The 16,497-nt window shown below is 45.5% G+C and overlaps 1 protein-coding gene across 5 annotated transcripts in view; it reads right to left on the reverse strand.

Annotated features, from left to right (window-relative positions):
* TMC5 (transmembrane channel like 5) overlaps positions 1 to 8,546 on the reverse strand; it is a 61,262-nt gene extending 52,716 nt beyond the window's left edge. Inside the window, exons 1-2 of one of the 5 annotated variants that reach the window (XM_074346265.1) lie at positions 8,293 to 8,546; positions 7,519 to 7,624 (exon numbers count right to left, since the gene is read on the reverse strand). The gene's annotated coding sequence lies outside the window, so the exon portion shown is untranslated. Of the gene's footprint in view, positions 1 to 2,516; positions 2,654 to 2,789; positions 3,109 to 7,518; positions 7,625 to 8,292 lie in introns of those variants that run through there. The other 4 variants (XM_074346263.1, XM_074346266.1, XM_074346262.1 and 1 more) reach the window with 4 other exon arrangements.
* Between the last annotated feature and the right edge of the window lie 7,951 nt (positions 8,547 to 16,497).

The raw sequence follows: 16,497 nt of genomic DNA on the forward strand, positions 1-16,497 counted from the left end.
TGACCAACGTGTTCCAGTTTGCCCCAAACTTTCTCAGTTTTAGCACTGGAAGTTCAGCATCCTAGAAACCCTGTCAGTCCTGGGAAAACCACCCTAGCTCAGGTTCCATCTCCAGAAGTTTTGATGCGGTGGGGTCTGGGGTGGGACTCATGAATCTGCACTTTTATCAGGTTTCCCAGGTGATTCCTCTGTGCACCAAGGTTGGCAAATCCCTGCAGGTCAGCCCATGATTGGAGGCTGTGAGGGGCAGGCAGAGAAGTGAGGGGCAGGCAGAGAAGTGGGAGGAGGACATGTGTGGGTTGCTGGTGCCTTGGCAGCTTGCGCCTTCCTGCCTGGCTGGACAGCCCCAGGCTGTCTCAGAAGAACAAGGACCCCTTTCTGGGAGAGGTGGACACAACACGAGGTGCACATCACGGTCCCTCCACCCGCTGAGACCTGCGGGAAGGAGTGGACGACTCTGCCATCCCACTTCCTGGGGACCCCTCCTATTCCCCTTCCCCACTGTCAATGTGCTCAGAATCCCGCCCAGAGCAGGGACTCCTCCCCTTTCTCTACCCCTCGGTCTCAGAAAGCCAGGAGGGTAGTGAAGCCAGGTTGAACTTCACCCCACACTTTTCTGAGTCTGTGTCAAGCTGCCCTCTTTTAGAAGAAAAAGAATCCCTTTCTGGATCCACCTCTAGGACTAGAAGCTTAGTTCTTAATCAGACTAATTCAAATCACTGTAACAGTCCTATCATAACGCCTATTTAAACAAACATTATGTAACACAATCTAAGTATTATTGTCCTCAGATTTGCAGACAAGAAATGAGAACCTGAAACCAATAATAGCAAACCAATGAACATGTATGTGCCAGACACTGTTAATGGGAACCTGACAGGTGTTGGCCCACTAAGTCCTTACCGTAGCCTTAGCAATAGGTGCTATTATTAGCCTTATTCTACTGAGAAGGATACAAAGGCACAGAGAGGTTAAGTAACTCGGCCAGGAAACACAGCCAGTAAGGAGTGGAATACAGTATCGTAAATGCAGCCTCCTCTGAGGGAAATGAATTCTCTCTTTTTCAACTTGTTTGTTCCATATTCACATCTTGAACGTGGTCACCTTTTTGCCCATGTTGGTTAAGTACAAAATTAAGCTTGGGAAGTTTCTAGATTCAGTGCTATTTGCAGCAGGGCCAGGAATAGTGGGAGGGAGGGAGGTTCTTGCCTGGGATGCAAATTTAAGGGGTGCCCAAAATCCCCATAATGAAAATAAATAATTTTAATGCAATATTTTTTAAAGTAGGAAAAATGCAGAAGTCCAAGATGAACAAATATGAACGTTTTCAATAAAGACAGGTCAGGATTACTAATTTGCCCTTAGGCTCCGATTTGGCTGAGCTCCGCGCTGCCTGGCAGGCAGGACCCCACCATCCAGGTGTTCCCTGCTGAGATGACAGTTTTGGGGGCAAATAAAGCCACCTTGCTGGAGACACAGGCTACCTCCTCTCATTTTAAGACCTTTTATAAATCAATTTATAAGTCAAGTCTCTACTACAGGAGATAATTTTGCCTGTCCTTTGGAAAGCCACTATTTTGCATTTATTGGGAATGCTAATACAGGAAATACTGGGAACAGTAACTGTGGTCCCCAGTTCTTCTTGTGAATTATAGAAATAGGTCTTTTTTCTTTTAAGTGCTACCCACCCAGGTTCAAATGCCGTAGAAAGCATAACTTGTTTGTTTGGGCTGGTAAAAACACAGACCTTTTACCCAGTCTCTTATTTCTTTCCTTATAATGAGTGTCTTTCCTAGAAATGGCCATCTGATTAGCATTCCATCAGCATGGGCTTATCTCTAGGAGCACTGAATCCCTGGTGCTGGGAAATAACCAGAGCAGGAATATAGTGCAATCTCCTCGCACTCCATTTCTGGAGCGCCTGTCAAACGTGGCCCATTGTGTGAGTCACTGATCTTTTAGAAAGTTCAACCTGAACTTGCCTCTGGGGAGGGGACCCTTCCGGGCAAAACAGGACTCTAAACCCCCTGCCTTGACATCCATCTCCACTGAGCTCCTCCTCCCCTTCCCAAAGCAGAAGGAGTCTAGTCAAACAATAACAGTAATAATAAGCAAAAAGACAGCACCGTTTGTTGAGAGCCTAACTGAGCACCAGGCACCATGCTACGCCCTTCACATGTATTAGCAGTTGAATCACAATCAATTTTATAGAGATGTTTTAATATCCATACTTTATGATAATTCCACTGAGGCTCAGAGAGGTTAAGTAATTTGCCCAAGGTCACACAGTTAAACAGGCAGAACAGTGGATTCAAACACTTGCTTCTCTGCCTGAACTTTGATCATCATCACCATCATCATCGTTATCAGAAAAAGAAGAGAAGAATAAGAAGGAAGAAGTAACATTTATTGTCTGCTTTCTGATTAGCCCTGACAGCCACTCTTGGATGTGGGAGCTCTTAGCATACCATTCATTCTACAGATGAGCAAACTGAGGCCAGAAAGGTCCAACTCACCTAGAGTCTCACAGTGAGGACCTGGGGAAGCTCGGATTCCAGCTCAGGCAGCCAGCTCTAGAGCTTTGTCTTATAGCTAACACACTCATTTGCCTCCCATTTGCTCACAGTCATTCTTTCCTCTAACAAGTATTTATTGTGTTTTTATTCTGTACGTAACATCTGGTGCTAAGCAACAGGACAGCTCCAGTTTCAGTCTCCTCCCATGACAGTCTCAAGGGTTCGCCATCATTTCTGTGACCCTCATCCCTCCCTCAAAGCACCTTCTGTTACCTGCTCGCCATCCTGTAGGAATCCACAGCCATTTCCTCTCCACTCTGCAGAGACAGCGGGGCGTCTTTTTCTTACTAATCCATAAGGCCCATCTTTCTCTGCCTTAAACAAATCCCTGCTTGCTCTCTTGGTCATGCCACTGGCTTCCCGGGGAGGGATGTTTACTAGCTCGCGACAGTTTTATGCCACTCTGGTTATCATCGCTCCCCTGTCGGCCAATGAATAACTGAGTCTCACCCATTAAATGCAGATCAGCCCTTGACCCCCAACTTCATGGCTGCACCATGGCCTCTGTGTGCTGGGTTTGAAGAAACAAAGCCCTAACTCAGGGCCCACATTGTATATTTCTTTCTTCCTGAACCCCAGCCCCACCCTATCATTAATGTTCTTTCAGCATTGGTGTGATAAAAAGATCAAAGTTCTTTCTAGGGGTTGTTTTATTTCTTGGACACCATAAGGAAATTAGTAAGGTGTTTTTTTTTCTTTTTCTTCTTTTCTTTTATACAACAAAACATTCTGGAACATAATGCTGTAACCAACACCCTCAGGCACTGACCAGTTTGTCCTGCAGATTCAGCCCCTGGGGCAACATTCAAACCTTACAGTTTTAACTTCGTAAATATGATGGCATGTCTCTTCCAGGAACAAAGGGCAGACAGTGTGGAACCAGCTCACACTCAAGGCTGACTTGAATCGAATCCTGACTCCAGTACTATATGATTCTACCACACTGAACCAAGTCTATCTCTCTGAGACAAGTTTACCCTTCTGAAACTTAATTTTCCTCCTCTCATCTGCAAAATGGGAACAATATACTCTACCTCCTGAAAGTGTTGGGTTGACCTCTGAGAAAGGTTGGACCATTTTAATGCTCAGGTGATTAACAGCCACCTAAGGTTCAAGTTCCCAGAGGGAAACCCCAGCTGCAGGAATGCTTATCCTCCAGGAAAGGTCATCTCCAGGACTCTACTGATATGGAAAGACAGAAGTAGACATCTAGAGCTGGGTAAGACTTCCACATACTTACAAATGCCAGAACGAGTTTCCTATGGCATTTGAATATGGGTGGGTAGCAATTAAAAGAAAAAAAGAAAATCCTATTTCTATAACTCACAAGAATTGGAGGACCATAGTGACTGGTCCCAACCTTTGATGTGTTATTAACAGCACACCCCCCCCCCCACCAATAAATGCAAAATAGTGGCTTTCCAAAGGCCAGGAGAATTTTCTTCTGTTTAGATAGATACTTGCTTTATGAATTGTCTGATCAGAGGAAAGGCCTTAAAATGAGAAGGTAGGGGGTGATCTCCAGGAAGATGGCTTTATTTGCCCCCAGAACTATCATTCCTGGGGTGAGATGATAGTACCTGGAAGCCTGTGACGCAGGAAACACCTGGTTTGTCTGCCAGGCAGATGGAGCTGAGCCAAACTGGAGTCTGAAGCAAAAGGACAAATCAGTCATTCTTGTGTAAGTATAAGTCAGGGCATCTCAGTCTCTGCACTGTTGACCTTTGGGTGAGATTAATTCCCTGTCGTGGGGGCTGCCCTGAGTATTGGAGGATGTTTAAGAGCAACCCTGGCTTCTATTCAGTGGATGCCAGTAGGACCCTTCCCATCACCATCCCCGCAAGCTGGGACAACCAAAACTGTCCCCAGGAATGAGTAAATGTCCCCAGGAAGGCAAATCCATCCCTGGTTGAGAGACACAGCTGGGAATTCAACGATGTTGCATGGACTCACGCGCATCTCCCGACCCCATCACGGCAGGAGACAAGGAAAGGAGCTTCTAATAAAGTTTTTCTCTCCCTCAATTTCCTCACCTCTAGACACTATACCATGTTTTTACATTTTGTGATTTATGACACATATATTCTGCCCTATAAACTGCAATATGTGTTTCTTGCTTTGTCTGCAGGCAGACTATAAATTGGCAATAATGGTTGCTTCTGGAGTGAGGAACCGGTGGCTGGTGATAGATATGGAGGGAGAGATTTTTCAATATTTGCTTGGACATCTTTTCAATTTTATACCATGTGGAAGTACAACATTCAAAAAATGAATTAAAATTTGAAAACTTTCTGCTGTGACTTGCCATAATTTGGAAGATATTATTCCATTTTTTTTAAAGATCAATAAAAGTAATTAGCATATCTGGGGAAGGGAGACAAATGTAGAGAAACATACATGAAACTCTAAACAATGATTATCACCAGGGGATGAATTCTATTTCCAAGGTCACTGAAGAACCTCTAAAGTTTGGGAAGAGAGAGGGAGAACCTTCTGGAAGGAGTAGATATTGGGAAGCAGGGACCCTCAAAAGGAGCCCCATGAGGGAACTGGACATGGAAAGAGGGAGGCATGAATTAAGATGATGGCAGTGGAAATGGAAATAAATGGACAGTTTCAAGAGAAGAAAGGACAGCTCTATGGCATTGGACTGTTGGTTAATTTCCCTGAGACTGTTTCCTCAGCTGTAAATTGCACATAATTATAATATATAAGCGGCTAACATTTATCATTGTTCTTATCATCATGTATTTGTTGATTATCTTTCATCCTCACGGCAGCCCTATAAATTAGGTACATTACAACCATCTAATTTTGCAGATGAGTCATTCGAAGTACAGAGAGGCTACGTAACTTGGCCAGAAAATGGCAGAGGCGGGGCTGGAATCAGGCAGTCTGGCTCCGGAGCCCAGCTTCCAAAGATCCCTAGAGCTAGGGCTTAGCACAATGCCTGGCACCGAGTAAGCAAAAGAAATGTTAAGGACTCTGGTTATTATACCAAAAGGCTAGGATCCCTGCCCTACCAAGTGCCCACATCAAAGGACGGAGTTCCCCAAGCAGAGACCACATGCCAGCTTTGCTGTCCCCGGAAACTGCCCTGGCACACTTAAGGGCAGCAATTGCCCTATTAGAATGCAAAACTCTTCAAAGATTTGATGGATGGAGATCCCTGGAAGGGGATTCTCTAGATGAGAAGGGGTTCAAGGAAAGGGCACTTGAATCCTCCCTGGGGAGTTTTATTTGCACAGAAACAGATCCTAAGGCCAGGAATAGACAGGAGCACCACATGTCAAAGAATACGAGCAACAGCTGCCTCTTATCATGTGCCAGACACTGTGCCAGACGCTTTCGAGACAGTTCAGGTTATCCTCCCAACAACCCTATGAGGTCTTACTATAGTGCCCATTCTACAGATGAGGGAGCTGAGGCTCAAAAATGGATTTGCTCAAGTCCCAGAGCTGGGAATTACTTGGCGATGACATCTGAAACCAGGTCTCGCTAGAATGAACACCACGTAACTGTCCTTGCTACCTGAAATCCTCCCTCCAAAAGCCTCATGGGCTGCAACCGGGAATCAACTGAAGTAGAGAGGACTTAGTGCCCCCTTTGTGTAACAGAAGGGTAGCAGGTCCTCGTGACAGCTTCCATGTACAAGAGATGGAGGGTGGGATATTGGGGGACACCCCTCCCTCTGCACTGAGTGTGGGGGGCTTCTCAGGAATGTTCCAGAGGATGAACAGGGGCCTGGTTCTGTGGACTACACAGAAGGCAGGAAAGGTCCTTGGTCACCTCTTCTCCCCTTCCTCCTCCTCCGTCTCCCCTCTGCCTTCTCTAACCAGTCATGCCTGCTGTGTGGTCCCCTCCACTTTGTAGTGGGCAGTCATAGCATTTGCAGTAGCCAGCGTTTACTGGGTACCTGCTAAGTGCCAGGCACTGTTCTGAGAGCTTTATCTTTTTTCAACCAGACAAAAACCATTTGTGGTAGGTACCATCATTGTCCCTGTAACTGAGCAGGACCCTGTAGGACCTTCCAGGGACAGACCCCTCCCCCATATCCTCTGCTGTAGCTCCTCTCTGAAGTACCCAGATCACAGGTATATTTCCTGAGTTTTTCAGATGTTAAAACCACCATCAAAGGGAAGAAATTAACAACTTGATGATCAAGACCACGTGGCCCCCAGGCCTCCTGGCACTTAGGAGTTGATAGCGTTGACCGCTCTGTTACCTTAACATCAACCAGTCAGAGAATTGCAATCCCCCCACTCCCTTACCTGGCCTTCAAATATGCTTTGCTGAAACACTTCAGGGGGTTTGGGGTTTTCTTGGGCATGAACCACTTCTCCTCCTCGTGTGACCCTGCAATAAAACTTTCTCTGCTCCAGACTTCATCGTTTCAGTTTGTTTGGCTTCATGGTGTGTTGGGCACACTAACTTGCATTAGGTAACATTCCCATTTTATGGATAAGGAAACTGAGGCACAAAAGAGTTAACTAGCTTGCCACACTCACCCCACCAGGAGGTGATGAAACCTGGATTGGGCATCAGGACCACACAGGCTTTATGACCAAATGGATCTGAGTTCAAATGTTGACTCCTTTACCAACCACTGCTGTGACATCCCCCAGGTTACCTAACCTCTCTGAACCTCAGTTTCCTCTTCAGTAGTATGGAACTAGCAAGGATTGCTGTAAGGCTAAAAAGTAATATGCGTTCCTTATTCATTTGATAAGTATTTATGGAGCATCTACTATGTGCCAGGCACTGGGGATGTATCTGCAAACAAAACAGGGGGAAAAAATCCTACCCTGGTGGCATGCACACTTTAGCAGGCAGGCACTTGCATAATAGCTTAGTTAATGCTCACAATAACCCCATAGGTTAGGTACTATTATATGCATTTCACAGACGGGGGGGGGGGGTCTCAGAAGCAGTTTGTCCTCACCTCTCCTTCGTCCTTCTAGGAAATAGTGGGACCTGAATTAGATGTTAGAGTCCAGTCTGCAGAGTTGAACTTCCTGGTTTCAAATCCTGGTATTTCCATCTAATTGCTGTGGACAAATTAATCTGTCTGAGTCCCAATCTCCTCATGGGGAAAACGGGACCAGGAGACCCAATCTCCGGAGATCATTCCAGGGGAAATGACAAAGTCTAATATTTAGGAAGCAATTCTTGGATTCCCAGCACACCGAAGGCGCACAAAAACCCTATGAGGGACGTCCTATTTTCAGCATTTTTTTTTAAACAGAGGTGGAAACTGGAGCCCAGAGAAGGTAAGTAGTTTAACTAAAGGCGCACAGAGCATAAACCGCGTGATTCCATAGCCCGCGCGCTGAACCTCCTCGCCCGCGCTCTGAACCGCATCGCGGCGCCAAGCGAAGCAAGGCTGAGTGAGCGCGGGGTACATGGCGTGCGATTGCCTTCTCCCTGTGCTGCTGCGAGGCGGGCTGCCCCAGGCGGCGGACGGCACGCACCCCTCGGAAACTTTCTCAGCGCAGGACTGCGAGCTGGAGCCGCCGTCTCGATCCTCCCGCCCCCGGGTGATTCTCCCCCCAGTTCTCCTTTCCCACTCCAGCTCGCTCTCCGAGCCCCGCCACGACAGCCACCCCAGGCCACCTCGCTGCAGCCCCGCGTTGGGGCCATACCCCGCCGGGGCTCATCGATCCCCTCTCGGAGCCGGGGAAGGGGCTCCTCCACGCCGCCCGGACTCGGCGGATACCTGGGAAGGCAGTTCCAGCGCTGGTCCCGCGTTCTGGAGAGCCCGCCTCTCACCGCATCCGCGCTCCGGCTGCCGCCACGTCTGCTCGCCAGCGGGGCGCGTCAGCGACCGGGACCCGGGCACCCGCGTTGCACTTCCTGCCTGGAGGGCTGATCACTTTCTTCGTGGAATCAAGCCAGGTTCCTGCGAGTGTTTGTCTAGTACACCTGTTGGCATCCGAGACCTCTATTCATTGCCCCGAGTCTGCATTCATTCTTTCCTTCCACTGAGCACACCTTTCCGAGAGCGCCCACCAGATGCCGCGCGCCGGGTTTGAATGCTGCGGGCACGCGGGGGATCCGAGGGCGCACGGGTTAGGGCTACGCTCTGCAAGACGTTGGCCACTAGCAACATGTTATTGAGCACTTGAAATTGTGGCTCCGAAGACAGAAATGTTTTTAAGCCTTAGGAATATTATTATATATATATTTTTAAAAAAAACCTCATTAACAAGTGTTAAATTGGATGTTGAATTTATAATATTTTGGATATAGTTTTTTAAATGAAATTATTATTAAAATTAATTTCACCTGTTTCTCCTTTTCTAAAACACAGCTACAAGAAAATGTTAAATTATGTGTCTCCTAATACATTTCTATTGGATAGTGCTTATCATGGGCAGGACCCAATAGGGTGTTCCCAAATACCTCTCTTAGTTCTCCCTTCTAGGATTTATTCAGCTCTTTCTTATTTCCTTCAGGAAACATTTGGAGAGAAACCAAATGTACCAGGCATGACATTTGTGTTGGTTCACAAACTTAGGAGCTCGCCGGGTGAAATCTAAAACTGGGGCCGGCACCCCGAGGGCAAGAAGAGGCCAGAGAGAGGAGCAGGTCACTCAGATTGGTAGGCGGAAGGTTTAACAAGCAAGAGAAACTACATAGGTGTCTTGTCTTGGGTGCTGCAGATCTCTGCACGCATCAGCCAGAATCTTAGTTTATAGAGAGGCCTTAACAGGATTCAGGCAGGTACACTGTCCAACAGTCTCAACAATGTAGTCTCAACACCACCTTACTCCGTCAAGCCTGCCTTCCTGAAACCGGCTCCTACCATGGGATGGGTGGGCAGAACGTACATTGCAAGGACAGGGGAGAGGACCAGGAGCCTCCAGCTGCCGGGGTCCAGCTCCCTAGACATCTGTGGTCATGCCCTCTCCATGACCTCCTCCAGCAACTGGACACTTGGGGAATAGAGTGGAGAGCAAAACAGATACTGCCAGTGGCCTCGTAGAGCCAACAGTCAGGTCAGGTGAGTGAGGTCTGTTAAATAAGATGCACAATGACTAGAAAAAGCAACCTAAGGAGTGGAGGGAGATATTTGCAAATCATATCTTAATAAAGAGTTAATATGGGGTGGGGGGTAATAGTTCAGCGGCAGAGCACATGCTTAGTAAGCATGCACGAGGTCCTGAGCTCTATCCCCAGCACCGCCATCAAAATGAGTTAATATCCAGAACAGATAAAGAACTCCTACAACTCAACCACCACCACCACCACCACCACAGCAAAAAAACAAATAACCAGATTTAAAAATGGGCAAAGATATGTCTGCAAAAAGATATATACAAACGGCCAATGAGCCACATGAAAAGATGCTCAACATCACTAATATTCAGTTACTCAGTAATAACTACTGAACTTAAAAATGGCTACGATGGCAAATTTAATGTTACAGGTTTTTTTACCACAATTTTAAAAACCGTACAATGATGTAAATGCAACTGTGATTATTGCAACCAATGTAGGGTATGTGATGCTGTAAGAATGTATAATTAGTGGGGGAGGGAGTGTTCACTGGGTGTCCGAGAAGGCTTCTGTAAGGAACTGATGCTTCAGCTAGACTTGGAGTCAAACAGGAGGCGGGGGTTGGGGGCAGGCGAGCACGTGCAGTGGGAGCAGCCCATGTAAAGACCCCAGGGCAACAGGTCACATGATGAGTCTGAATTTGTTTTATATAGTGCAGTTCTCATGAACTTTCCTGCTTTGTGATAAAATCAATGATATTGATGACAGTAGCAGCCAACACGCACTGAACATTAATTCATTTAATTCATTAATGAAAATATTAAGTGCATGGATTTTGAACCAGACTGCTTGGGTTCAAATTCTAGCTCTGCTATATCCTTACTAGCTTCATAATCTTGGGCAAGTTAGTTAATCTCCATGCCTCAGTTTCCTTATCTGTAAAATGGGGGCACTAACAAGACCTACAACATAGGGCTGACATAAGAATCTATTGAGGTAGCATATACAATAAGTTATAGTATATATATACAGTGCCTACCATACTCTAAGTAAGAGCTATATAACTTCTTGTTAAATAAAATTAAATTTAATTACATCTTCTGATATATTGCAAAAACAATCACAAATTCCTCCCATTTCTGTAAGCTTACTCTTTTGCAATGTGAACTTTCAGAATCAGAATCTGTCTTCCCGCTTAAAAGCTGGGTGCATCCCAAATCCATCAAAGCTAAAATTGACCCTCGCGGGTCCCTCCTCTGCCCCGTTCTTCCCTCAATCTCCCCTCTCAGGAAATAGCAGCTCCATCATTCCAAATGGTTGCTCAGCTCAGAAACCTTAGAGAAGTCATCCATGTCTTTTCTATTTTTACTCCTCACATCTGCTCTGTCAGCAAATCCTGGCGGCCCAGTCTTTAAATTATGCCCAGAATCTGATCACTTCCCGCTGTTTCCACACTGCCTCCTCCCTGGTCCAGGCCCCATCATCTCCTGATTACTGCACTGGCCTCTTCATGGTCTCCCTGCATCCGTCCTTGTCCCTCCACAGCTTATTCTCAAGCCAGCAGTCAGAATGATGCTGATAAGATACAGTCAGATCCTGCCCCTCCTCGGCTCACATCCCTTCAGTGGCTCCCACCTGACCCAGAGCAAAGACCAAAGTCCCTGCAGTGGCCTGAGAGGCCCTCGGTGCTCTGCCCCATCTCCCCTCTCACCTCACACCCCACTGTGCCCCACCTCGCTCACTCAGCTTCATCGCACTGGCCTTTCCTTGTTCTAGAGCACTCAGTCCAGCACTGTCCACTGTCCTGCCCCAGGGCTGTGGCACTTGGGGCTTCCTGGAACAACATTCCCTCAGGGATCCACATAAATGACTCCATCTCTTTCAGGACCAACATCCTAGACCTTATCACTCTAGTTTCATCCGCATCTTATCCCCATCCGGGTTCTTATCCTTTCCTGCTTATTTTCTCCCAAAGCACTCATTTCCTCCTGACACATTAGAGGAGCATGTGTGTCCTGTCTGCTTCCCTGCACAGGAATGCAAGCTTTTCAGGGCGGGAACTTTCGTCTGTTCTGTTCTCTGATGAATCCCCAGGGCCCAGGACAGAGCCTGGCACGCAGCAGACACTCAGTATTTGTTGACTGAATACAGTTGAATGAATCCAGAGCCCCTGAAACATCCCAAAGAGAGATAATAAACTAAGTAGGTTCATCTGGCATGTTAAATTGCATGGAAAGTATTATCAAGTAAGTAATAAATCTCCTTAGGTTATACTGCTTAGGTAAATGTAATTAATATAGATATTCTAGAAATTATAAGGAATTCCTAAAAATCTAGTATGTCTTGGTAAAATGCTATCAGTTGTAATTTTAGTTATTACCTTAAAATGTCGTATGTCACTGCAGTAACAAAGTTTCTTGTTACTGGCTTCGTAATCAGATGTCTAACTGTGTCTTTTTAAGTCTTGTGATTTGTTTTTTTTTAAATGCTTCATCTTTAAGAAGATTCCTAGGGAGGCTTTGGAAGTGACAGGTAAAACCCACTTACACCACCATCACATCTAAGCCGAAGGCATAAAATACTCCTGGACTTAACTATTTTATACTAATGGACCTTTGTCCCCACGTGGTTTATAACTTGTCTCTTCCATGGATCCAGACGGCTGCTTCCTTGTTAAATTCATCTGCTCCCAGATCTCTTACTGCACCTTCAGGATCCATCTGGATATATAGCAATCCCCAGAATGAGGACCCAAAGGCAAGTGCACTCCAGGGAAAATTTGGCCTCTATAAAAATACTTCCCTTTAAATCAATAATGTGTGGCACCAGGGAGCCGTACATTAGGACATTTGGTCCCATTTGTAGTTAATGGTCATACTCCTCCTCCTCCTTGGACCTTTCCTCTTCAACCTCTTGGTAAAGTTCATGTCTTCCACGTTATGACAATCCCACATCAAGATGATAGTCATGTGAGGATTTCAGCCTGTACCGCCCTCTGATTCAAAATCAGAAGCTGTCCCGCCCCCGGGACCCCTAGACCAGGCATTCAGAGATTTTTATTCCCTGACAGGCAGGGTCTAAGCCCCTGCTCAGCCCTGAAGCAGCTACAGAAGACAGAACACTGCCCCTCTGCTTCCCATAAGATTATGGGAATAAAATCTCTGAGGCGAGAATGAGACAGGAGGGAAGGGGTCCAGGCAGAGTCATTAAAAGAATGGCACAGCAAGATGGCGGAAGAGTCAACTTGAGCTTCAATGAACACTCATTGTAATACAATAGCTGCTGAGTGGGACTCCCACAGGCGCCAGGAGTTTCAAGGCTGACCATAAAAGGTCAAAAAGTGAGTGATGGCCCAATTCCTGGGAGCCCCAGCCCCTTCCCCAAAGTAATTGAAATAATCCTCCCACGTGTTAGCGTATGAAGTTACCCAGCCCATAGAAACTAACACCCGAGCACCTTGTGGTCTTCCTCTTGCCTTTGGAGAAGGCTGCATTCTATCTCGGAGCGTGCATCTACTTTCGCTTTAATCATTCCCTCCCTACACACAGACACATGCCTTGTGACACTGGGAAAGTCACTAGCCATCTCTATGCCTCTGTTTTCTCAATCATCAAATGGGCTAATAATAGAACCTACCTCACAGGGTTGTTCTTAGGGTTGAATGAGATGAGATCTGGAGTGTCATGATTAGCCTGTTTTAAAAAATAATTTTTAAAAATGTAAGCATGTTACTTTGTGTCCATTCAAGTACTTTTTTTTGAGTTGCCCCCCTCAGCTCTGCCCAAATTTCTTCAACTAACCTAACGGAGAGGGACTGGAAAATATGACCCCATCTAGTTTAAAGGTGGTGAAACAAAGGCTCTTGGTCTCGAAAGGGATTTGACTCAGTGCTCTTGGGAAGAGTGTCTGTGAAACTTCCAAAGGAACAAGAAGGCAGGCCCCGGAGGGCCAGAGCAGAGCCACTGCCACCCGCTGGAGCGCTCATTGTATCCAAGACACAATTTTATTCTGCCTCTCCTGAGAGGATGGTGTTTACACACTTCAGGGATGCTTGCAATGAATACAAAATAGCCCGAGCTTCTGCCCGCAGGCACTGCGCTCAGCCCAAAGTTGCAAGGCGCTCACACCCGCTCACCTGCGCCCCCTAGTGGGAAGTCCCTCAGTCTGTCCAGAAGGTGCTGAGGCCAGAAAGAGAGCCATCCTAGACTATGTACCTCAGGCTGGGAGCCCACTGGGCACTTGACATCGTGTGTGACCTCATTTAACATCTCCGTGAGATGGCTTTACAAATATGGAAACTGATGGATAGAAAGTAACACAAACAAAGGAGAACGAACCTCACCCAGATACACCGCTAGTAAGCGTCAGAGCCAGCGTTCCAGTTCAGAGTTGTCTTGACTTTGGCGCTTACAGACTTACCCCAATTGTAAGATTGTAATCTTGAAATGGAGTCAAGCCAACTGACCTATTTGGGGATCAAATTTTGTCATATTCCCATTATTGCATCTCATACGGAATCACAAATTATGAAAACATCCCCCCAAGCCCTAACAAAAAATCTCTCAATGGTCAGGCTGTGGCAAGTAAGGTGGGACTGGAGGCTGTCAAGTGAGTGCGTTGATATAACATGCATGACTCCCAGGATAAACTGTCTGACCAATTTTTAAACCTCTAACCCATATATATACATTAGTATTTATCAAATACTAATATGGCACGTCTACCAGTTAAAGACATCAGAAAAACATAAGCTTAAAAGTAATTACTTCTGGAGAAGGAAACAGTATAAAAGGATGTTCGTTTTTATATTTCTGTGTCCTTGGAAACAAGCATGTTTATACATACTTCTGAAAAGTTGAACAAGCATTATTATTTTCACAAATTCAAAAACCCCTTAAAATTGTTTGAAAAGAAGTATTAAACTGAGAAATCCACAGGTGATTCTGTGGGTCATCCTAGATTAAAGGCTGAAAGATTATTATCTTAAAAATGGTAATGTTAGGTAGTAGACAGAAATGAGCATCGGGCAAGGGGTGAGGAAGGGGGAGGGAACAATCCGGAAGATAACAGTACACCTGCACTGGGATTTTAACCCAGGAGACCGTCTTTCAGAAAGTTCTGAGGACTTTTCTGTCCATTAGAGGTCAAAGCACAGTTATATACATCTTTGAGACAAAGGGTTATACTTCAAAGGATGTATTGACAGTTAACACAATCCAGATCTGCACATACAAAATGAGTAGTGGGTAATTGTGATCCCTTGCAATATGAAGAAGGAAGGTTATCTCCCAAGGAGTCATCAAGACCTTTTACAAGATAAAGAAGGAAAAACAAAAGAAAAGAAAGAGAAAAAGAGAGAAAGAGAGAAAGAAAGAAAGAGAGAAAGAAAGAAAGAAAGATAGAGAAAGAAAGAAAGAAAGAAAGAAAGAAAGAAAGAAAGAAAGAAAGAGAGGAAGGAAGAAAGAAAAGAAAGGAAGGAAGGAAGGAAGGAAGGAAGGAAGGAAGGAAGGAAGGAAAAAATTTTTAAGAAAAAATAACAACAAACAAACAAACAAGATTAAGAAGGAATATTGTTATCTCCTAAGGAAGTCTGGTCAATGCAGATGCACAAGACACATCAAACAGGCAGAGAAAAATTTTATGTTTAAATTTTTCTTCTCTTGCCATCAAATATGAATTTTCTTACATCAACTAACATATACATTTAATGAAAAATTTAGTATATTTAATAAACATTTGTCTACCACTGTCTATGGGCCAAGCGGTGTTCTAAGTGCTTTACAAGGATGACCTCATATGTCCTCCTAACATCCTTGAGAGCTGGGCTAGGAGAGGAGTTGGGAGGGAAGGAGATGCTTGCTCTCAGCCGCCAATCCGGCACTTGGAAAGCCCTGGGTGTCTCTTTAAACATTACACCCACAGTTGTCTTCTCCTCATGATGTGATATATGTGGGGAAACTGATTTGGGAATTACTCAGAAAAGCACAGATAGAGAGAGGGAAAGAGGCAGACCAACAATGAAGATCTGTTGGCTCCTTCAGCCACTGCCAGACATCTTCCCCCACCTGTACTGGAAGGTGTAAAGCCGGGACACAGTGTGATGGAACAAGCAGCCTCAGAGAGAAGCCAAAATGAGAGAAGGGGAGAGAGACTCACCTTTCTGGGTTCTCTCCAGTCTTCAGTTTCCATCCTCGTCTGAGGCTCAGCCATGTCTTGCCCAGTATCCTTCCGATACAATAAATTCTGATTGTCCCTTAGGAGAATCAGACTGGGTTATCACTGCTGGCAGCTGGAAGAGCTGTGGTCTTTACAGCATCCTTTCCTCAATCAGCCGTTGACGGAACTTTCGTGCAAGTCAGGGAACATGTCACAAGGTGAGGAGGACATTTTGCTAATGGCTTTGAGTAGGCAAATCCGCCAAATCAGTCAAAAAGCAAATGAACCAAGAGCAAAGCTCAAATTCTCCATGAAAATTCAGAGTAGCAAAGGCATGGCTAATTCTTTTGCCATAAATGGGCTAAAATGATGAGCTTCATTTGCATGTATCTATGGCACCTAAAATGCCCTCTTTTTGTACCATTTTGCAATCCCGCAGTTATAAGTCTTACACAGCCACAGCTACTGTATTAACATTTATTTAGAGATTTGCAGTTTACAACACATTTCTGTCGTGGATCACTTGTGGATGACAATTGTTGGGGGTGGGAAGAAGGGGAAAGGCATTAGGATGCCCTGGGACCCCTGTTTGTACCAGGACAAACTACATTCAGAACATGATCAGCGGGGCCAGGAATTTACTCTTTATTTAAGTCAAATATATCAGAGTCTCCCTCCCAGGATTTGGGAATTGTGACTCAGAAACCTCTAATCAGCCTTTTAGGAGTTTATGTCACCTGGAGCTGCGATGTGGCCATCTTTTGCC

The sequence above is a fragment of the Camelus bactrianus genome, chromosome 18 (genome assembly GCF_048773025.1).
Source record: "Camelus bactrianus isolate YW-2024 breed Bactrian camel chromosome 18, ASM4877302v1, whole genome shotgun sequence".
Lineage (NCBI taxonomy): Eukaryota > Metazoa > Chordata > Mammalia > Artiodactyla > Camelidae > Camelus > Camelus bactrianus.